We start from the raw sequence: 23360 nt of genomic DNA, 5'->3' as shown, positions 1-23360 counted from the left end.
GGTTTGCTGTACAAGTGTAGCATTATGTTGCTTCATCCTATTATTCTGTGGAGAAGATACAGTGATGATGACAATGTGTTAGCTCTACAGTGCTTAATCCCTATTAAGCCCATCATAGACGCTAGGATGCTTCTTGGTGTTATTTTTATAAAAAAATTACTGTACCAAGAGTAAGTGTGGAAGTGCATGGAATTGCTACACGAGCACAGTAGCGCTGAAAATACATATTAAGGTAAGATAATTCTCCAAAACATGTCTGTGGAAACTTCAAGAGACAATCTGATGATACTTTACTATTCTCTTCGCTTTTTTTTTTTTTTTTTTTTTTAGCTCAGGAATATCAAAAGAAATGATAGTCTCAAAATTATGAAGGTAAGCAGAGGGGTGGAGTATCTCTCATATGAAGGCAGGCTGAGAGAGTTGGGGTTGTTCAGTCTGGAGAAGAGAAGGCTCCAGAGAGGTATTGGGGCACCTTCCAGTACCCAAAGGGGTGTAAAAGAAAGTTGGGGAAGGACTTTTGATGAGGCCATGTAGTGACAGGACAAGGGGGAAGTCTTTAAACCAAAGGAAGTAGGTTTAGATTAGATAGTAGGGAGGAAATTCTTAACTGTGAGAGTGATGAGGCACTGGAACATGTTGCCCGAAAAGAACTGTGGAGGCCTCATCCCTGGAAGTGTTCAAGACTAGGCTGGATAGGGCTGTGAGCAACCTGGTCTAGTGGAAGGTGTTCCTGCCCATGGCAGGGGGATTGGAACCAGATGATCTTTAAGGTCCTCTTCCAACCCAAACCATTCTATGATCCCACTATATTATTCCCATTGTGGGTTATTTGCAGTATTTGCTTGTCTGCTTTTTTTTTTTAAACATAATTTTGTGTTGCACAGATGGTTGCAGATTTGCCACTTGCAACCTTGCATTTTGTCGCATGCATACCATATGTTGCTTCCTGAACCATTTAAAAAATGGTTAGAATTATCTCTTCATGTCAGAAAATTGGTCAGAAAGATGTAACAAACTTTCGAACTGCAGGGAGCATTTTCTTAAAACCTGAAGTGTTTACTAACACTTCCTGCATTTGCCTGTGTGTGTAACATTACAAGGTGAGATGCCATTTGTAATTAATATCAGGCTGCATTTATAAAGCAGACCCAATATTTTCTTCCTGACCATGGAGCTGAGTTGGCTGTTGTAGAGCAGTTCCTGTTCCACTGGGCCTTTTCTGTCCATACCAGTTACTTTAACGAGTGAATGCAGGACAGCTCATCAAATCACCTTTGGCTTTTGTTTTCCAGCTGAAACCATGCCATGCTCTGGAAAGATGAGATGCTGAAGTTCTAACACTTACTATTCAGAGAAGATCTTGAAAGTTTAAAAAATAGCAGTCTAGACATTGAACTTTTTTTATCTAATTCATTTAAATGAGAAACACAATGTCCCAAAAATCGGGGAGGGTAGGAATTTACAATTTTGTGTCATCTTTATATAGAATTTGTGGCAGATGAATGGGGATGCAGATGGGGCTAATCTTCTTATATTCCAGATGGATTTGCTTTTCTGTTTCTTTCAAATGTGTTTTCTTAGGTCTATACTTCACTCAGAGCAACTTATTTTTCTTTCAGTTACTTCCTAAGTGGGAATGGAAATGGAGACCCCAATGAACATTTGGTTTTTTTTACAGAATCACATAATCAATTAGGTCGGAACAGACCTTTGTCATTATCAAGTCCAATCTATGACCAAACACCACTGTGAACTAGACCGTGACACTGAGTGCCACATGTCCAGTGTTTTCTTAAACATCTCCAGGGATGGTGACTCCACCACCTCCCTAGGCAGCCCATTCCAATGCCCAGACACCCTTTCTGTGAAGAAATTCTTCCTGATGTCCAACTTAAAACTTCCCATATCTATTTGAAATCTACCAAAGGTACCTGGAAACATTTCTGAGCTCTTCCTTCTGTAATGGAGTTGTCAGCTCTCCAGACACTTCTTTAATGATCAGATTTCTCCCTTCCATCTGAAAAACACTCTCCTGACAGATCCACCAAAACCTTTGAAGCATCCTGTCCATTTAGAAATGAATTCATTTTCTTTTGCTCGTTACGCAGTGGATTAATTTTCTTAACTAGTGGGCACAGCATTTTCATGCTTGCTTGGTTAATGTTTTTTACCATAGGTTTCCGCTTTCCAGACAGAAATTTTGGTATTTGATCTGGCTTTGTGAGAACAAACTTGAGGGAAAAAGCTGATTGAAGCTTGGCTCAGTCTCTGGAGGCAATGAAAATATAAACCAAGTCTTCACAGCTGAAGCAAGCATACACAAACCCCAAACTACGTTTGGAATCCTGATTCTGGGCAATCCCGAGTCACATTTAGGAAAACAAAACTTCCTGGCTTGTCGCTATCACAGAGGGAAAGCAATGACAGCACACAGAGCTACTTCCAGAGAAGAGGCTGTTTATTGAATGAAACTCAGACATTTTTATAATGTGGATCGCAAAGCTCAGTCAGAACAGAAAGTTATTGGACAGAACAGGAAGACAACTTCTGTCATGTACTCACAGTACACTTGTGTGCAAAACAACAGGTGTTTAATTTATGTTTTTCTGCCTGGGAATGTCCGCAGCCCCAAGGTTGTGTATCCAAAACAGCCTGGGAAGGTTTTAGCTATCTAAGAGAAACAAGAACTGTGTACTTTTCACAGCCTGAGAAAATCCTGGCTGAAAATTTCCTAGGCCACATACAGTGTCCACACTGGCTCTTTTTTCTCCTTGCAAAACCTGACACCAGTGCAGAAGCATAGCAGCTTTGATGGCATTTCCAGGACCAAGCTTGCCATCTGAGTTGAGCAGTGGTGAGAGCACTTATCCTTGAGGAGCAAGCTCAGGAGAAGCCCTCCGCAGCCCTCAGGGTCTGTTTGGAGCAAAGTGTAACTCAGTAGTATGTAGTGGAACAATTCTAGCAGTCAATGCTGTATTACACTATCATCAGGTGCTCCCACCTCCAGGCTTGTGGTTTCCTCTCAAAAGCAAGCTAGTAGTCATGCTTGCTACCCAATTCCTCTCTCTGCCTCTTGTCTCTGCCAAAAATCTTTCTTGCAGCCATCCCCTGTGATGATACCCAGGGTGCTCAGGACGGGGCTTAAATCCCACTAAAGCTTTATCTTCAGAGGGGAGTGAAGCAAGCTCAAGGACCTGTGGTTCCCCTGGCTGAGGCAGTGTGTGGTGCTGTGCTGGGCTGCCTTTGCAGAGCAGTCAGAGGAAGAGGCAGCAGCCTGGCTGACCCAGCCACCCTGTTTCCAGTGCCTCGTGTGCCCTGGAATACCTCGTTCAGCCCAGGGCTGGCTCAGGTGTGGCCAGACAGACACAGGAAGTTACAATGAGGAGCTAATGTCATTAAATTTGGCTCTTTGTGCACATCCCACCACCTTCTTGAGATCCTCATACAGAGCAAAGTTGATAAGGGAAGGCTGCTTTTCTAACAAGAGAGGAAGCTTTGTATAAAGAACTTCTGGTATTTTTCTGTCATCCTACAGTATGCATAAATTCCATTTCTAGGAGGCAGTAAGCTTTCTGCATATTTCTGCAGCTGTAATAAGTGAACCAGTAGACACTTATACTGTGTGATTTATTCCACCCTTCTGGTGCAGTAAAGGGTCTGAATTTGTGCTGAAACCACTTTTAAATGGTTTTGTTTGCTCTGTGCCCAGTGCTCCATTTGCAGAGATCTCATTTTGAGCCATCTCCTTTGGATGTACAGTTTGACAAGCATTTAAATTTGGAGGATGGCTTTTGTTGCTGTTTGCAGCAAGGTGAGTCAGAAGAACCTGGCATGTGGGCAGCTAAACACCCACCAGGGTCCAAAAACACACTTCAAGAAAAGATGAGAGTAGAGAGCTGACCTAAAAAGGCAGCCAGAAAATCTCAGCTGTTGGAATGCATCAATCCATCTTCAGTTTCTTAACTCATAATATCTTACATTAATAGCTACAGGACCAGATACTGTCTGACTTTACACAGCAGCATAAGTAAATCTACATGTGTTTTTTTGTGATGCCCTGTTTCTTTGGTATAAACAGGAGCTGGAACTTACTTCAGCTGCTGATGCAAGGCAAATAGCAGACCATTATTATTCAATCCACCTGGGCTTTGCAAATGTCAAGATAATATCACTCATGCTCGCTTTGTCATTATTTCACTTAATCATTTTTATTAGCTGGTGAACCAAGCAGTTTCTGTAGATGTGCTGATCTGAGGATCTGGGCCCCATTTCTTATATCTAAAGTGGGAGACAGCACCTGTGTTAACACCATGCTCACACTGGGGCAAATAAAGCAAGAAACACTCAGGTTCCTGAATAATGTTTCCACCTCAACAAATATTTTTAATACTATGTATATCAGGATATTCTTGCACTCCAGAGGAAAAAAGACATGGTACTAATAGATTTCACAATGAGGAAACCTGATATTTTCAAATATAAAATCGTATTTCACCTGTAGAAAGGGAATGTCCTAAAAAAGACTGAAATTTTCATACTGGGGCTTTTCTTCTGGAGAAGCTTGATTTCTTTGGCAAGCTGTCCTGTTTCAACAGTCCCTCCTCCTTTCCAGGCAGCGTGCCAGGCAAGAGACAGCAGCAGGGACAGGCAGTCAAAGGAAAACACGTGAGTCTGTAGTATCAGCTCTTTTGGGACAGAATGAGGGCCTGCTTCCATCAAATTTAATCAGATTTAATACTCAACCGCTGGGAGCAGCTACTGTTTTGTAACTGGAGAGAGGAAAAGATGTTTGGCTGAGCATAGGCAGGATGTGTTGGAGAAGGTGGTGGTGATTCAGCCAAATATAAATGTACCACTGCTGGGTGGGGCAAAGTCAATTTTAAGAGGTGCAGCAAGTGTTGGCAGCTGCATGAAATAAATTAGTAAGTCAAATGAAGAAAACATCATTGGCTCCAGGTAATTCATATGCCTATGACCCAAATTCCCCTTCCTGTGTGTTCTGGGTTTACCTTGCATTTTAGCAGAAAAGCTGAAGGTTTATTTCACCCAAGAATTCATTTGTGTAACAACAGCACATCTGGAATGGAAATATTTGATCCTGTACAGGTTTCTGGGCTGTTTTTCGCCCCTCCTTCTTTACATAAATTTAGTGAGCAGTGCTGTCCCATTGCAACCATCCTCGTATAAAATCACCAACTTCAGCTGCCACAGCACAGACATTACTCAGCAAGGCAGATTGTCTTAAGTTAGAAAAGCTGTCAGATGTAAGATGCATGAGAAGTAGCTGAGGTCACTTGGTCTGTTCAGCCTAGAAAAGCAGAGACTGAGGGGCGACCTCATTGCAGTCTACAAATTACTTGTGAAGGGAAGCAAAGGGCCAGGGATCAATCTCTTCTTTATGGTAACCAGGGACAGGGAATGGTGTCACGGGAGATTTGGGTTGGATATTAGGAAAAGATTATTACTCTTCACTCAGAGGGAGCTTGGGCTCTGGAATAGGCTGCCCAGGGAAGTGCTCACAGCCCCAAGCCTAGCAGAGTTCAAGAGGCATTTGGACAATGCTCTCAGGCACATGGTGTGACTCCTGGGGATGTTGCTGTGCAGGGCAGGGAGTTGGAGATGATCCTTGTGAGTCCCTTCCAACTCAGGATATTCTATGATATCTCAACATGTATTAGATAAAAGGGAATTTTTTTTATATGCTCAGTTCCTTAAGATGTTTCCCCTGGCCAGCCTGAAAGCCTGCCCACCTCATGGAGTTAACTCTGCTCAGTTCACACTTAAAAATGCCTAACATATATGGGGGAAAACCCCAAATATTACGTCTCCTTTGCTGGCATCTGAGGGCAAGGGAAGGAAGGATTTTTGAACAGGGAAGCTTGCAGTGTGGAAAGGTTTGCTAACACTTTGTTCTCTGTGTTTCTGTTATTTTTCCCCAAGCATATTGGCTGTAAGCAAGTTTGCAGTCAGTGTTTCCGATGTCAGGAACAATAAGGGCACAGGGAATTCAAAAGCATTGCTGCCTTGGCACAAGTGGAAACCCACATTGCTGAAACAGAGATTATTTCTTTGAGCACTCACTGAGCACCTCTGAGCACTCACAGCAGATGCTGCATCCGTGTCCTGACAGCTCACAGGAGGAGCTCAGACTGGCACCGTGCACCATCCGAGCCAGCAGCAATGTGAGCTGGCACACAGGGAGCCAACAACCACAGGGCTGTTCCCACAGCCTGATGTGGACTGAAAGAGCCTGTATGAAAAAGTTCTCTTTGCAGCCTCTGCTTAAAAACCAGACATGTGGGACCTGGAAAGTGCCAGAACAAGGAGCACTGCCCTGCCACAGATCAAAGCTCAGCTGTGGCAAGGCAGCAGGACACGGTGCCCAGCTCCATTACTCACCCGCCCTTCCATGCCTGACTGGCTGTATGTCCTTGCTGGCTCTGCTTACTCCTGCTGCACAGCTTGATCTGTGCACCCATGCCTTGACACACTTCCACAGAGGCTTTTTATGTTTGTCCCAGGCAGTTAAAGATAAATAACAGATCCTGAGCCTAGAAGCTTCTCTGCTTTCTTCCCCTAAGCAGCTGCCTTCACAAGAGGCAGAGCATCTCCCTTGGGCCTGTCTTCCTGTCTGAATTCAGATGGCACTGCTTTAGTACTTCCTTTGAGTCGAGGTAGTAGATAATGCAGAGCAAATGACTGCTTCTGATAACTCAGATTTCAGAGAAATGTCACATAAAGTCTTCAAGGCAAACTGTAATGAACACAAGGCTTTTATGTTCTTCCAAGATTTTTTGTTTTTCTCAAAGGCTGCCCTGTTTTTTCTGAGTCTTCCTTTAGGAAATATAAGAGCTATAATCTCAAAAGAGGTTGCACATGTGCACACAAGAAAAACTACTCCAAAGGATAAAAGTGCAACCAAAACTTCACTTCCTATTTTAATTCTGCTTCAGGCAGAAGTAAAAAGAGAGTATGTTATCTCTGTGCACAGTCAGAAGCATCCTGTAGCATAGGCTGCTGGTAAAAATGAATTATCTATGCAAGAAAAGTTAATTAAAGAAAAGGTTTTAGGAGATTTTATTCAAAACTATGTTGAAAAAGTTAAATTTAAAATGAGGTTTCTCATGTCCTACTTGCATGCACCACCTGACTGGAACACAGTGCAGTGTCTTTCAGTCCCTGCTGAGGGAGGAGATGCTGGATCAGACCATTAGCCATGGCACCATCCAAACCATGCACTGGTGAGGAGTGCTGTGTCCAGATTGCCCTTGTGCAATTCCAGAGGGCTGCATGGCAGGGAGATGAATCCAGCAATGGTCCTGTGCTGAGCAGGAGGCACAAGAGCCTTTAAAATGGGCAGGAGCCACAGCTGACCTCCTGTAGGGGCTGGGAGACAGGGTCAGCCAGGACCCAAAATGGTCCTTTCTATTCCCTGCTCCCCAGCCCACATATTAAAGTCTCTCCATCATGATATGCCAGACATTCAACTGAATGCCAAGGACCACATTCTTTGGATCCCCAAATTTCTGAGAACGTTTCTCATTTAATTGCATGTTTTCTGAAGATGTCTCATTCTAGACATCCATACGAGTATATCAAAGACAGGAGTTTCACCCTGAAATTCTCTCTGCAACAAAGCCTCACAGAGGTGGTCTACAGGCAAGGTAAAATAATTTTATATACTAGATAATACACCACTGTAATGAAATCCTGTCCCATTAGGGTGTTGAATCACTAAAATCCCATGTCCTATCAGTACAGAGTAACAGTTTGGGATCAGGTGATGGGACCAAATGTAAAAAACTGATAATTACATACATAAAATTAAGTTAATTGTAACTTTCAATATGAGATGGGTCAGGTATAAAAGCCCATCTAAAGGCTAAACTTGATTCATTATTAGTTACGAGTCACACACAGGAGTTTATGGCACTTCAAAGAAAGATGTAACATTGAGGCATAATTATTCTTCATAGCCTGTAATGCCCTGCCTGCCATCAGCTGAGGCAGAGAGGGGAGAGCTGTAACCCCTGTATGAGCACCAGTGCTTCTCATAGGAGGCAAAGCGGCCCATTTCTGCCTCCTTTTTGCTTTACAGCACACCCTGCACTGCGTAAGCTGCTCAAAGGGGAAGATATTTGGAGCTGTCATTGAAGGAGATCATTAAGACATGCTGTGTGATTTATGGCAAAGCAGAGTTCAAGCAGTTATTTACGTTCTTGGGAAATGGTGAATGCTCTAGGATATTATGGAACAGCTAAAGAAGGGTCTCCTTATTTTGGGTAGGGTTTTTCTAGATTTTAAAATATGGGCACATACAAAAGTCACATAAATTCCAAGTCAGCACAACAGATCCTGGGGTGAAACTGTAGGCAGAAGATGGCACAGGGTAGCTAACAAAACACTAACAGGTAGGGAAGTTGAGAGATGGGTTAACTTTCCTACTTTTATTAGGACATTGTTAGAATGTTCCTCAGGACATCAAACCTCTGACAATGCATCACAAAATATTACCTGTAATGTAACCACAGACCTCCTCACAAATGCTGCACCAACACAGTCAGCTGGAATCAAAGTCAGCACAGAGAGGTGACAGCACTTGAAATGTAGTCTCAAACATAACAGATGGCAGGCAGAGCCCAAAGCAAAACAAATCCCCAAAGGAAAACACAAAAACAAATATCAGAGACAAATGGGCATTTAAAATAAATGAAGAAATTCGTACAAAAGGAAAATGCCTTAAAGGGACAATCTTGGAAGTGTTACAAAATCATCAGACAAGAAAAAAAGATCAAGAGGGATAAATGTGAAATAGAGTTGTGTGACGCTGCTCACTCAGTCTGAAGGAGACTCCAGATGTTCCCTCTTACTTTCATTTAACTACAAGTTGTGAAATAGCTGGTTTGTAGAGGGTGGCTGAGCTGAGGCTGGTCATGACTCCCCTTGTCTCCCTACACCTAGGGAAGAGAAATGGCATTCATTTCACTGTACTGATGGATCCATTGGCCTGTTGGAAGAGTGCACAGAGCTAACAGAGGAATAAAGTACGGTCAATGCTGGTGAAGATACAGAGCAATTGCTAGCAGTAGCTAGAGCCTCACTAGTCATGGATGGTAAAATGAAGTTAGGTCCATATTGAAAAGATTGGTGATGTTAAATGAATTGATGAAATTCTAAATTTGGACTGCTTACTGTCTTTACAGACAGATGAAATTTAAAATTAGTACAAGACTAACATACTTAAAACTATGAAACAGTTTGGCAATGACCTGCAGACCACAATATCTGTAATAAACCATGAGCTCAGTTCCAATTATTTATAGTAGTCATGTACTTAAGCTTATCCTTCCATGTTTTGGGACATTCTCAGCGATCTTGACTTCTATAAACTGGTCTACTTGGTTGACAAAGTAAGTCCTGTGAGCACATGTAGCAGTCACACAGCACTGGGAAGCAGCACATATACCTTGGGTATGATCATGGCAGCAAAGCTTGTACTCACAGCACTTAACAGGAACCCGATTTAAAATGAACGACCTGGTTGCTGAAGGACATAAGAAGTGTGAGCAGCAATTTTGTTGTGTAGCCTCTTGTGGCTGCAAAATCCTTCTTCCTTGGCTGAAGCCTAGTGCTGAAGAGCAGCCCCTGGAGCCCTCGGCATGCACAGCCCGCTGTGCTAGGTGGCAGCAAAGGCAGGGAAAGCCACCCTTCCAGCCAGCCTGGCTCCACATCCTCCTGGCCTTTTGCTAGCAAACTGAGCTCTCTTCCCGCTGGAACGGAGTGCTGTGAGCACCTGAGTATAACACTTAGGTAAAGTAGTTAAAAATGCGGTATTGTGTGGAGAGTAGTGAACTTGAGAGTTTGCTTAGCCCAAAACCATGCCTGAGACAAGTTTCCAACCCATATTCACATCAAATTCACTTGTGGTTCTCTGCTTGACCAAGGGTCTGAGATACTCCCACGGCAAAAGCACTCTGCATCAGTACTTACTTTTCTTCTTTCCAGCTTTGTCTCAGAAATCACTGAACAAATGCATCTTATACCTGTGCAACTTTCAGGAGGAAAATAAAAACCTTCTCATCTCTAATCTGCCTTTCCAAGTTTCCCATTGCTATAGTAGGAAGACACTGCTGCTTCCCATGCACACAGGTCTCTAGGTGCATTATTAGCACAGTATTAAGCTCAGACTCTTACTAGCTCACATATTAAGTTAAGTAGGAGAAAAAACCCAGCTTGAAATAATTCTGCCAAGACATGGAGGACTTTTATTACCAAACCCCTGTATTTTTTCTTTTTTCCCCCTGAAACTACAGACATGTCAATTCTTTGAAGGCAGGAGAGACAAGAAGTTCTCTGAATAAGCACTTTTCAAGCCACTTGCAAATTTTTTCTCCCCCTCTGTGGCACAGAATCTAATTAAACTGTCTACTACCTTTGTTCAGCCTAAAAAAAGCTGCTCTGATTCTTTCATGTAAGTTTTCATTAAAAGTCCCCTGAAGAAAGCTTTTCCCCTAGAGGTAAATAATTTGCATAAAACCATGCAGAATAAATGCCTTTTACCCCAAGCTAAGTAGACCCCACCGTGGCAGCAGCCCACCCAGTTAATGTGTCCCATGCAGCCTGCATGTGGGAAGAGAAGTAGGAAACCATGCTATGGGGAAAAAATATTTTAAAGTGTGTTTCTATTATTTGCCTACTGGTTTTGGAGCCTTTGGTGGAGATGCACAGGGTTATAGGGACTGAGGATTTAGGACTCATGTGAAACAATCCCAGTAGTGTTGCTGGGATGCTACTCCCTTTGTTATGCTTTTCCAAGTTAAAACAACAAACTACTCCTTTCAAACCCTTAGCCACACGACAGACACATGAGAAACAAACCCTCTGGGAATCTTTCAGATAGACAGATATAATCTATCATATCATCCCTAGTGCCAAATTCCCTTACCCAAGATGTATCCACAAATATTCTTTCATCTCTTTGAACTCATGACAGTTATTTAATTGTTGTGTGGGTTGTTTCCCCCTCATCTCCCTGTCTTGATCACCTGAGGAAGGCCAAGAAGTAGTGTCTAAGAAGGAGTGGGAACATGGCTCTGGGACAGAAAGGCTGTGGGATCTAGGAGCTTGCCTCTCTTGCACAAACTTTGGCTGCTGCTTGAGGTAGCATTGCACACACAAATGTGGCAATGAAGTCCAAGAGGGCTATCAAGGATATTGGAGATGCTGCCAAAGACAGCAATAACTTGTGTAATTGTTCAATGATTTAAGTAGCTACCCAGAGGTAGAACCATCAAATCTTTCCTGGAGTTTTTCCCAGTTATTGGGGTCAAGACAAGGCTGGGGTGAGGCTCAGCTCTCCCTTCTCCACTACTTAGTGATTGTCACTGAATGGTGATCCTTTCAGGGGTCTGAAGGGGATTTAAAAACAACAGACCACCTTCTTCTGTCTCCTGTGACTGGGGCCCTTCTCAGGTGATGGAAAAATCCTGGGTTTCTGCTGGTCTGCTCCCTGGCTGAGGGCAGCTCTTTTTGAGGTTTTCTTTCAAGACAGCATGAAGAGCCTCATCCATGGTGGCAAGAGCACCCTCTTCTGCTGCTCTGGGCGAGATGCCTGCTGGGGTATCTCATGATTTCCTGGGTGTCTCTGTTGGGACAACCACCTGTCGGGTTGTCCAAGCCCTAGGTAAATTCTTCTCCCAGTCCCAGGGGTAACCTGGGAGCCATTTGCATCACTCCCACATTCAGGGATGGGAGCTCCTGTGGTAATACTGCCTTGAAGCACAAAATAATTACTGGTAGATAGGATCTCTAGAGATCAGCTGTTCCAAACCGTTGTCCAAACTGGACTAACTTTTGTCTTCTTTGCTAATAACTTCAGAAGCTCAAAAGTTAGCTTGCTTTTTCTGATCCACTAGGATGAGAAAGTCTTAAAAAGGACTCGAGAGACAGGGTAAAATGACCACAGTGTACTTTATTTAATGATTTTGGTACCTTGTGTTGCAATAAAATAAAAAAAATCTACAAAATCCAAATATATAAAATTTTCAAGTTTCCCTTTTAAGTTTTACAAGAAAAATCAAGTTGTAACCAAGGAAATTTGTTAGTATGAAGCACTACTTTCAACTTCATTTCATCACAAATTGCAACTTACTTAACAGACCAAAATAACTATGGTACTGCAGTACATCAAATACTTCACACACTGTGTTCTTTACTATAGCACATGTAACCTCTGCCACAGGAGGCAGTGGTCTCTAGCCAATAAAGACACTCTTCACAATCTGAACTCTAAAGGAATGTTTGTATACATGGATTCAGAATATATATATTTACAGGAAGATTTCTTTTTCTTTTTCTTTTTTTTTTAATAACTATTTCGATTCTTCATTTCAAATAAAATACCAAATACATTTTTACAATGTTTACAAGTCAAAGCACAAGTTCTGCAATGATTATCATTCACCTCTAGTCACTGTGCTTGTACTGAGCGGGGGAGAGGGGGTATCTACACTGTTCCATAAGCACAAATGTGATCTTCCATCACTTCATTTCTGGAGTGGTGACTAAGGAGTATAAGCACAGTAACAATTTTTTTAGCACAATCAGTGTATAATGCAACAGTTTACAACAGACAACTGAGAAACTATTGGTCCACTCTGTTCAATTTGCTGTTTATCTGCCAACTGTTATATTAGTCTTTGTCACATAAATTGTGTGCAAGAGAAGAGTTAAATAACACAACTTGAATAGGAAAGAGCATACATTTTTAAGGCAAATTAACAAGCAGCTTATGGTGTTTTTTTGTTAAACTATACCCCAACACAACCTAAAAATAAAATGTATGTTCTTCAACTGTCAGTAATTATGTCTTCTTAAACTGATCTCCTTTATAAATTGATCAACATGGCTTTGAACCTGGTTATTCAAAATCGAAATAATTCCTCCCCCCAAATCCCCAAATATAGAAAGTGCATGACTTCATATGCGCCAAAACAAAACAAAAGGCAGCTGAGGTAGTTAGATGTAAAATGTATTTATGAGAAATAACTGAAAAACTAAAACGACGACATATACAGTAAAAACCCACTCATTTGGAATTAATTTTATGTCAGACAACAACTTAAAGCAGGAAACTTATGACTTCTGATAAAAAAGTAGTAATAATATATGAATGAAAACAAAATACACTATTGGAATTTTAATTTCAAGTATTTGAGTCTATTTGCATGTGCATTTTTTTACAGGCTTTGTATAGTATTAGGAAGTCATTTACTTTTTATCAGGCATCACATGAGATCTGGTTGGCCTCTGGGACTGAAGCTCCTGGAAGGTAGAAATGCACTGCGAGTGCCTGAAGATATGCCACCGTGAGTGCCTGGAAGCACCACCATCTCCCCTTGGGTGAACTTCCACACCCCATTCTCTGCTGAGCTCACCTGAGAGTGACAGGGCCAGGGATGCTGCACCTGTGCCCCTACCCTGCTTGGATAGGTGTCCTGGGAGCCTGCCTGGGATGTACCCACATGCCCGGATCCATGCAGGATGCGCCCATGTGGTGGGGATCCCGCACGGGATGTTCCTGCAGAGCTGCTGTGCACACACACAACCCAGGAGTGACCCTGTGCACCAAAGAGAGCACCAGCTTCCACTTGGGAGCACAGCCACAGCTCCTCCTGGCCCTTCCTGCCTGTGCCCAGCACCAGTGCATTTCAGCTCTCACAGGGACCTTTGCTCATCTGCAGAGAGGGGCAGAGTTACCACTCCAGCACACAGGACAGTCTCCAAGGAAGTGTTTGCTGAGTCCACTGAGGATGAATTTGGATTTTGGCTTGCATCATGGTCCCAGAGCTCCACCAACAGCCCCTGGCACAGAGGCAGCCCCAGCTTTCCCTTCCATTCCCGTCTAGAAAGACAAACAGGCAGATTTCTTTAACAAAATGCTCAAATGGAGTATGCAGGTGTGTGAAAAGTCTTCAAGCTCTGCGAATGAAATTCACAAAAAAAGTGCCTACTTGTAGGAGACATCAGTTTGGAGATGTGTCCTGTCTTCAATAACAACAACCTAAAACCATCACATTACTAAATGTGCAATGTGCTGGCTCTTCTGAGCCCTACTGTTAGATCCCTCCGCTGATGGCCACAACATGGGTATGTGCAATTTACTGTCATGAGTTCTGCATCTGGCTTGAAGAGCATCACAGCAGGGAGCATCACAAACTGAAATAACTCTGGTGTGAGTAGTTTTCCTTTTATTTTCTTTTTTTTTTTTTTTTTTAATTGGCCTGTGAAAAGTAGGATTTGTACTTCTGAAGTGTGTGCATATGCCATCTTTTATTTTTACTTCCTATTAAACAAGGAAGTCCTGAAGCCCTTTTTCCCCCTCTTCCCCCCCTGTTTTTTCTTTTCTCTTAAATTTTATCCTTCTAAGCTTACTGTATTGTAAATATGATTTTCAAAAGTGATATGTGATTTTGGCCAATTTAATCTCTGGCAACCCAAAATGAGGAGTCACTAATGTTCAGCGTGCTAAATGTATGTACTAAGGTGACAGAGATAGTAATGGCCATTTACTCTTGGACATCCTGCACATCATGGCCTTTTAATTTTTCCTGCTAGAAATAGATGGGAATGTAGAAGACTGGATCGTGAGATTTCTTGATGTGGCATGATATTGCAGCTTTTCCTGAAATGTTTGTCAGGAATTTCTGCTCAGTTGCCCAGATTTTTTGAGCATGAGAGGGAGTTTATCAGACAAGTCAAGGTTTTATAGCTTTATGTAAACCTAAGCAGAAAAAGATGCTCTGATTTTAAAGAGGGGAGAAATATTTTTTCAGGTCTGATTTCATAAAACACAAAGATGCAATGGCTGTAAAAATAATTTTTCTGCAAGTGAAACAACAGAAGAGACAATCCTCTACAGCCTAGGGAATCCAGCTCGATGTTTCAGTGTGTTGGCATTGTGAGTACTCGAGATGTGTAGACATCCTCTTGACCATGTCATGACTTTTATTTGCCACATTTCCTTTCAAAATACAAATTATATTTCCAAGTCTCTGTACTCACAACCAACACTTGCTCCAAGAAGAAGCAGTCCCCCTTCCCATCACCAATTCAGTGCCACTGGTAGCCATGGGAGAAACTTGCCGAGAAGAGGATCTGCCTGCCCCTGCCTCATCCCTATCCTTGTGCCACTGAGCTGCCTCTGTCAGCTGCTGTAGGATCCAGCACTAAATGAGATGAAATTTGTCAGGATCCAAATGCTAGATCCATTTCAGAGACTTCAGTGGGGAAGAATGACAGGCAAGTATCACGGAAGGCTGGATAGCAGGCTGGGTAGAAAAACAGGATTCTTGCCTGAGCTTAGGATAAAATTTCACTTCTCCAGCTTGTCCACGTTTTTTCCTGGGGCTCAGTGACCTGGACTTTACAGAAAGATATAATTGTCTTGAAACCGAAGTTGAAATATATAGCTCAAGTGACAGTTTTTATTTAATAGAAAATATTAAAATATAATTAATACATTCACAAGCTATCTGAAAATTTAAACATTTAAATTTATCCTGGAATCCAGCGAGGTATCTTGGCCTCATCCAGTGTTTAACAGAATTGGAAGGCCTAGAAATGCTTTAGTATTATTTCCAGTAGACTATTTTTTTTAATACAAAGCCTGATATTTCTTCCTCAGACATTTTCAATAACTTAGCCAAATCAGTATTGGGTGCACAAAGACTGAAAATTTCTCTTGACAGTAGAGTTGTAGTGCACTACAAAATAGCTACTAAAGAGATTCCTTAAAAAAGAAATTTTACTTAGTCGGGCATTGCGAAATTTAAAAGCAAAATGTCCATGGGTCTTCTCCTGGGGCTTATTTGACTTCACTAAAGTCAAGAGAAAATAATTCATTTGCTGTGGTGGATCTTCAGGGAAGCCCTTTATGATTATAAACTGCCTGTAATCAAAGCAAATCCCAGTATAATAAATGCTCCTGTCCAGAGCATTGGTGTAAGTATGATTTATTGACATGTGCACCACGCAAAGTTTCTTCACCAGTCTTCTAAGACTCTCTTTTGGTTGGTTTCGGGGTTTTTTTTGCTTAGCTGTAGATTATTGAAGACGATTTTGTAAGCATAGCTGTTATCAAGTCTGTCTTTTAGGACCATTCACCTCATGTGAAATTGTTTTGGAAGGCTCCCTTGTTTTACTAATAGCCTGGAAACACTTTAGCATGTTTCCCTGAACCAAATCAAATCCACCAGTCAACCTGAAAACAGACCTGGAGTTCTGTATATTAAGAAATGGAGGGTGGAAGAACACACAAATTAGTTAGCCTTATCTGAATATAAATTTTGCTGTCATGAATGGAGAATATGCTCTTTTTAATTATTACTGGGTTAATTAATATATTTTGTAGGAATCCATTTGAAATATCCAATGTGAATTAACTGACATGCTCCTTGCACATTGCAAATTTCAAGAGAACAATGAAGGAGGAAGACCAATTAGAATCTTTTCTTTTCTTTTCTTTTCTTTTCTTTTCTTTTCTTTTCTTTTCTTTTCTTTTCTTTTCTTTTCTTTTCTTTTCTTTTCTTTTCTTTTCTTTTCTTTTCTTTTCTTTTCTTTTCTTTTCTTTTCTTTTTCTTTTTCTTTTTCTTTTCCCTTTTTTTTTGTTGTTTTGTTTTTTGGTTTTTTTGTTGGTGTTTGGTTTTTTTTTTTGTTTTTTTAAATACATGAAGATTACAGAGAGCTGCACAAAGTTCCAAAGCACAGCTGTGCTCTGGTAAATTGCTATAAAACCAATATGATAATGAACTGCATTTATTGTGTCCCAGAGGGTACCATTTCCAATGCACTCGGCTCACAGAGAGAAGATGAATCTCCCATTTGCTAATGCCACAGGTCAAATCCAGAAGCCAAACTGGGTTTTGCCTGGCTCTGCAGCATGTGGAATAACAATTGTTAAGCTAACATTTGATTAAAGAGGGAGGTGAGCAAGCATGGGAAGAACAACAGAGGTGGCTGCCCCTGTGGAGACTATCTTATACACAGAATGGCATCTGCAGGAAAATACAGTGATTCTCATTTGTTAGAATAAATATTAGCTTGTTAATAATACAGAACTCGGAGAAGAGACAGCAAAATATCTGTCCCTTCAAGCAGAACAAATTACACAGGGGACAGTTTCTGCCCTTGAGAATCAATGGGAATTGATTTAAAGGAACTGCAGTCCTGTTAAAGAACTGCAGTGGAATGGCAGATCCTTGTTTGCTAATCCAGAATGATCCCTATTACGGGCTGTTCTGTGAGTCACAAATTACCTCAGAAACAAAATACACCAATTTTTAGGTTGCTGTGGGCATATACCAAGGCTCTGGAATGATGAAGTAAAATCAGCTAACCTGAAGTAAAATCAAGATGTGACAGCTGTCTTTAATGAAATTCCTGCTTTGCAATTGAGAAAATTACTTCAGTGTTTGCATTTTTAACTCAGTTCTCCATCTTAGCTGTAGAAGTTATCCTGTAGCCAGGGGTTATGCAAAGGAATTTTTGAATCTTGTACAATGACATGAGAAAAGAAAGTTTCTTAGATAACCTGAGCATTGCCTTTTCTCATTGGTGAGGTTTGCATATGAGACCCATATGCACAAGAGAAAAATGGAAGCAAGGAAAAACATCAGAACAGTATCTAGTAAACTTTGCCAACCTTTCTGAGTAAATCTTTGAAGAAAAGAGACCTATTGTGATATGCTACACTTATGGATCATGTATGAGGTTACGGATAATTCCACAGTGTTTTCTACTGAAATCAGGACAAGACTGTTTCTGCTACTAAACAAGCCAGAACTGATGATAGCATCTAATATAACTGGAAGTCTTTCAGCAGTAATTTCCATGAGCAGCTGATTGACAGAATACCTGAGCATGAACAAATGCTATGAAGGCTCACCTACTCTAAAGCTTCACAACTCTTTCCTAATTATAGAGCTTCTATCCCATCTACTGATCTTCATTTCCTCTGTTTTTTTTCCTGCTCTATGCCTCTATACTGTCCTCTGTGTGTGTTCCTCAGCTGTGCATGAAGAAGTGGATGTGATGACTATTAGCAATAAAGAGCAAGCACCTGCAAATCCACTATTTGCTCATGGACATACTGTGTGAGAAATTGAGAGCATGAGAAAATGCACAACCAGTTGAGCAACACCAAGCCTATAATACTTCCTATAAAGAAAAGACCATCTCTTGAGCCTATTCTAAACCTTATATTTCTTGTGGAAGCCATCTGAGGTTTATCCTCCATAAAGAAGGCAATAAGGTTCTCTGACCCATAATCTATTACAAAGATCTATCATTTCTAAATCTAACAATCACTGGCATAACTGCCACACAAAATCCTTGTCTCCCAGGCCTTAGTTTGAGACACTTTTGTATCTTATTGCTAAACAACTCCTGTCAATAGCAACAAAAAGTTATATCTAAGAAGTATTTTTCACTGTCTCCCTGTGTGTTTCCCTTAGTTTGTAACACATAAAATTTTTCTCAAAGTCTTTCCCCGAAGAGAGAGTAATTGCACCATAAATAGTATTTTGGCATCAAGGTTTGTTGATTTGAGTTTTTTTAGCTGTTAAAAGGCTCTGCTCCACCTTTTATCCACTGAAACAGCAGGGGCAGCTTTTCCACAGTGTTTCACAAACATCTCTTAATCTTGACCAAAGGAATCATCCTTTTGCTTTTGTGACTTTTTTGGTCTCTAGCATCCTTGCAAAGGTCACTAAAGGAGATGCTTCCACAATAAAATGTGTGTACAGGTTACTCTCATCTGTGCCCTGTGCAGCCTGACTGGAGGGGGCTGTGACATCATCCCACCTGAAAATTCTGTATCAGGAGGGTCCCAAGGCAGAGCACCTGCTGAGTCCCATGTCACTGTAATTCTGTTCCTACAAGCATCAGACTTAAATTAAACACTAAGCCACCCACTCATTCTTTCTGACTTTTATAAATCTGCGAATGTACTAACCTACACTGTTTCTGATGATGAAAAAATTAAGTGCTTTGCTGATCACAGCCTTTCCATTATTCAGATATCTCTGTAAGCTGCATTATCTTTTTTTTACCTTCTGCTTCATGTCAAAGTAGTTAAAATCCACCTGTGTGTTAAAAGCAATGAAAAACAATATTTTCTTCATTCTTTCACCCAGTTTTTAGTGCTGTTGTTAAATGCAGTATGTTTTTTGTTACAGTAGTTTCTTCAGGATAAACAGTTGCACAATCAGTACAGTCATCGCAAAGATGAAATTGTACTGCTGCTGGATAGAATGACTTTTTGGCTGATAAGATGAATAAATGACCAGAAGGAAATTTGGCCAGTTTCACATTGATGGTAACTAAAGCTGTCTCAACCCTAGCAATGCCCTTTAAAATACAACTCCTTGCATATATGAAACAAATCAAATAGATAAATGCTTTGCAAGATGAATGATGAAAGCTTAGCTAGGATGAATTTACTGAAGTTGCATTTCTTCAAGATCTCTCTTTCCAGTGCGGGCACCTCATTGAAAACAGCTAACAATAGCTTTTTTTTTTTTTTTCCTCCTGAACTGATTAATGTTTGCTCACAGGACCTTGATTACTGTATTACAAGCCACAGATTTGCAAGATTAAAAATGTCTGTTGAATTAATTAGCTGCAAATCAACCTAGGCACAGCTCGACAAGTTCCAAGCAGTTCCAATAAAATAAAAAAGGAGGAATCGATAGCAACCACAAATACATGACAATATGCTGGCACTTTGTGACTATAAATAGTGGCAGCTGCCCTCTGTGATGACAAAGGAAGATTTTTCATTGTCCATACAGTGCTATCTGAAGGCTAAATCCTGCCCAGACTGGTGCAGCAATCTCATGGATAGCTAAAGTGTTCTCAGTGAAATATGTCCCATGGGCCAGCCCAATACCCCAGGGAGAACTGGAGCTGGAAACAGCTGCCTACTTTGTGTCCACTTTCAGCCAGAGTGAACACCACAGGGCTGGTGCCAGGAGTGATCCCAGCACATGTGGATGCTGGCTGGCAGGAGGATGATGTGTGTCCCACAGTGGAAATTCAGGGAATGATGCTGAAAATCGTCAGTGACTACTTTCGAACTTTTCCTCTGTAGTTACTGCTGCTTAGTCATGACAACTTTAAATCTCTCTGACCATACAACAGATCTCCTTGGAAACCTACTACTTTTTTCAAGCATTGCCCTTAATGCTGAATGGTGACACAGGTGGGGAGCTCTAGACATATATCTGAACTTCAGAGAAGCAAGTGCCTCCACTGGCTAGTAGTGTCTTCTCAGCAGCATAAGATTTAAAATTAATTCTCATCAAATATTGTCTGAGAAACAGACAGGGATTGACATATAATAATGCAGAACATATTGAAAAAAAAACAGTAGCTAGATTTAAATGGACAGGAGTATTGTTTTCAAATACATGCAGTTGAAATTCATTTTCAGTACCTAATCTGTGCAAGAGCAAACTTTCCTTCTGAGAGCTTGCATCAGGAAACTGCATGTTCTGGATAGCAAACCCAATTGTGTTCTTCAGTCAAAATGCAAGTAAACCATCCTAATTATTGCAGGTTATTTCCTTAATAAACTACTGACAATGATAACTGATAGTGAAACAAATACAACCAACATTACATTCAATGAAATAAAAGTTTAATTGATCCCTTTGCCATTTTTCTATATGATTTTGTTCCTTGATTAAGGAAATGTGAAAAATCCTTTTTTATTTTACACAATTATCCCTGCTCTATTCTTTTATCAAAATATTTTAGATATGAAATATAGCATTAGACATATTTTCTCCATAGCATTTTCTTAAAGTGCTGGCACACTAAATCACAAGGCTGTTTCCAATAATGACTGGAATGTATTTCCCAATAATATAATTTTCTTTTTTGCAGTTACCACTTGATTATTCTTGATGACAATGTTCCTGATCATATTTTTGTTTTAGGCTTAGGATGAAATGAATTGGAAATTGAATCCTAATAGAATCTCAGGACTCACTGTCGCATGTATACACAAACACACACACACACACGTATATATATACACACACATACATACATACATATATATATATGTATATAAATGCATTTGAAACTGTAAATTTGCTCCCAAGCATGAGATAGGGTTCTTCTATTTTTACTATGATAAAACCAAACACATTCACATAGAGCACTCATTACAGCGTGCTGTGGACACTGAATGTCTTGCATTCACCATAACCTGGGCAATGTGCACACAGCTGTGGTTCAAATGTACTGTGCAGAGAAACCATGTCTGCTCCACATGCTTTGCTAGATAGCACAAAGCCTGTCTGCCCTTTGCTCAGCCCAAATTGATCTTTGTTTGGCAAAGGCATTGGGATCTCAAAGTGTGTGAAACTTGGGCTCAGGGAACTACAGATAAGCTACAAGTGTAGCTCTGGTGTCCGTACAAAGTCTGCCTGAGCTCCAAAGAAAAACCATGTGAATGTGGCCAGAGCAGCACACAATGCATGAGTAGACCTGATTCAAGGCAGCATGTAGACATTCAGGCTTTGTCACAGTGCTAACCATGTTCATACAGCTTTTGGTCAGGTTGGAAGATGAGCAAAGTTATTTTGCTTCTGCCCCCGATGTTTACAGCAGACATTACTCTGGCTGGGTGTAGGCAATGGCACTGAACATGCTCAACAATTTCAGAGTCCTCAACACTAAAGGGACTGAACATGTCAAAATACTAGAAGTATGTCTACACTGCACATGTCTACATTAGTATGTCCACATTTACATTTTCCACAAAGAGGAAGAACAGTTCAAAGTATGAGGCAGGGAGAATTGCCCTTCTCCTCACCAGAGTGCAGCCCTATACCCTTCCCCTGAGAGATAGCAGCTAAAGATATGAATCATTGCTAGCTGAAGAGATCATTGTATCTGGCTCTCCCCTAGGTCTCTGCCATCAATTTTCTGCTGAAAAAGCCCTCATGAGTATTTCAGTGCAAAGCCCCATCTGATAGCACCACAAAGGACTCAATTTTTTCAGGTAAGATGGGCTGAATTCCTGTTCAGAGTATCTTGGCAGGCTTAGGTGGGAGATAGGAGCTGGGCTAACTTTGTGCTGCGAAGACCAGGTTGTATCTGACCAAGTCCAGGAGGCAAATTTTTGGTCCCTTTTTTTGGAACATCTGGCATTAAAAATGTTCAGGAGCTCCTAATTAGTGCAGTTTGGAGGAGCACAGTATGAGCCTGAGACCCCAATGCGCCTGCACTGACCTCTGCACCTGTGCTGCAGTGTGCCAGGTAGCTGGTCCCCAAGCTGCTCCCAAGGCTTTCATCCAGCCCATGCACGTGGTTTTCCTGTCCTTTGTGACCTCTTTGGTGCATGAGGTGGGGAGGAGAGTGCTGGACTATGACCAGGCCTTGCCCTGAGCAGACTTGTAGCACACAGACACAGTCTATGCTTTGCCCTAGCACTGTGTTATGTCTCTGCAGGCTCTTCTAGACATTCAACTAGCAGCTTTTTTACCTTGAGGAAATCACTGATCTGTGAAATTCTGTTTTGCAGTACCCTTACATGCTAGGTGGCTGGACACACCTATTTCATGCTAAAAAATGCTTTTGTGAGGTTTAGTTCAGTGCAAAAACCTACCCCAAACTCAATGCTTTGTTAAAAGGATGCGGACTTTTCCTACAGCAGAACAGATCTTGTGCAGAAAAGCTGCTAGCATTCCTGGAGCTGCAGCATGCCAGAAGCAATTGCTTCCAAAGTTATCTGAAATAAGAGGCTAAAACCTAAGATAGAGACAACTTACAGTGGTCATATCTTTCTTTCTATGAAATTTGCATTTTGTTACATTGACAAATCTATTACATTTTAAAATTTATTCTAACCCTTCCTTGAAATGAGATTTTTGGTTACACTTCAAAGTTTCTTGGCTGATTTTATTTTACGCTGCCTTGTATGTAGTTGAGATTTGATCTCTCCATTAGTTGGTCACATTACAATTTCTTGTAAATCCCTCCCAGTGAATATAGCAACTATATGTATAAGCCTGTCTGTTCTGTTTTACTTCTCTGGCTCCTGCAAATTACCCCACAAGTGTGCTGAAGGGGACTTTTTGCCCTGAATCTTGCATATCTGTTCTCTTTGCCCTAGGATTCAGAGTAGGCACACAGTTTACTGACGGGTATATAAAATCCACTGCATAAGAATGCAATGCTATGCTTTTAGAGCAAAATGTAAGTACAGGAGCCAAGCTTATACAGCTAGAAAAAGTTCCTTTTAATGAATTGGCTTTTGTAAGAATCACTGGAAATGGCTGGTTTCAGAG

Source organism: Catharus ustulatus, chromosome 1 (assembly GCF_009819885.2).
Source record: "Catharus ustulatus isolate bCatUst1 chromosome 1, bCatUst1.pri.v2, whole genome shotgun sequence".
Taxonomy (NCBI): Eukaryota; Metazoa; Chordata; class Aves; order Passeriformes; family Turdidae; genus Catharus; species Catharus ustulatus.
Note: the sequence above shows the minus strand (reverse complement) of the source record.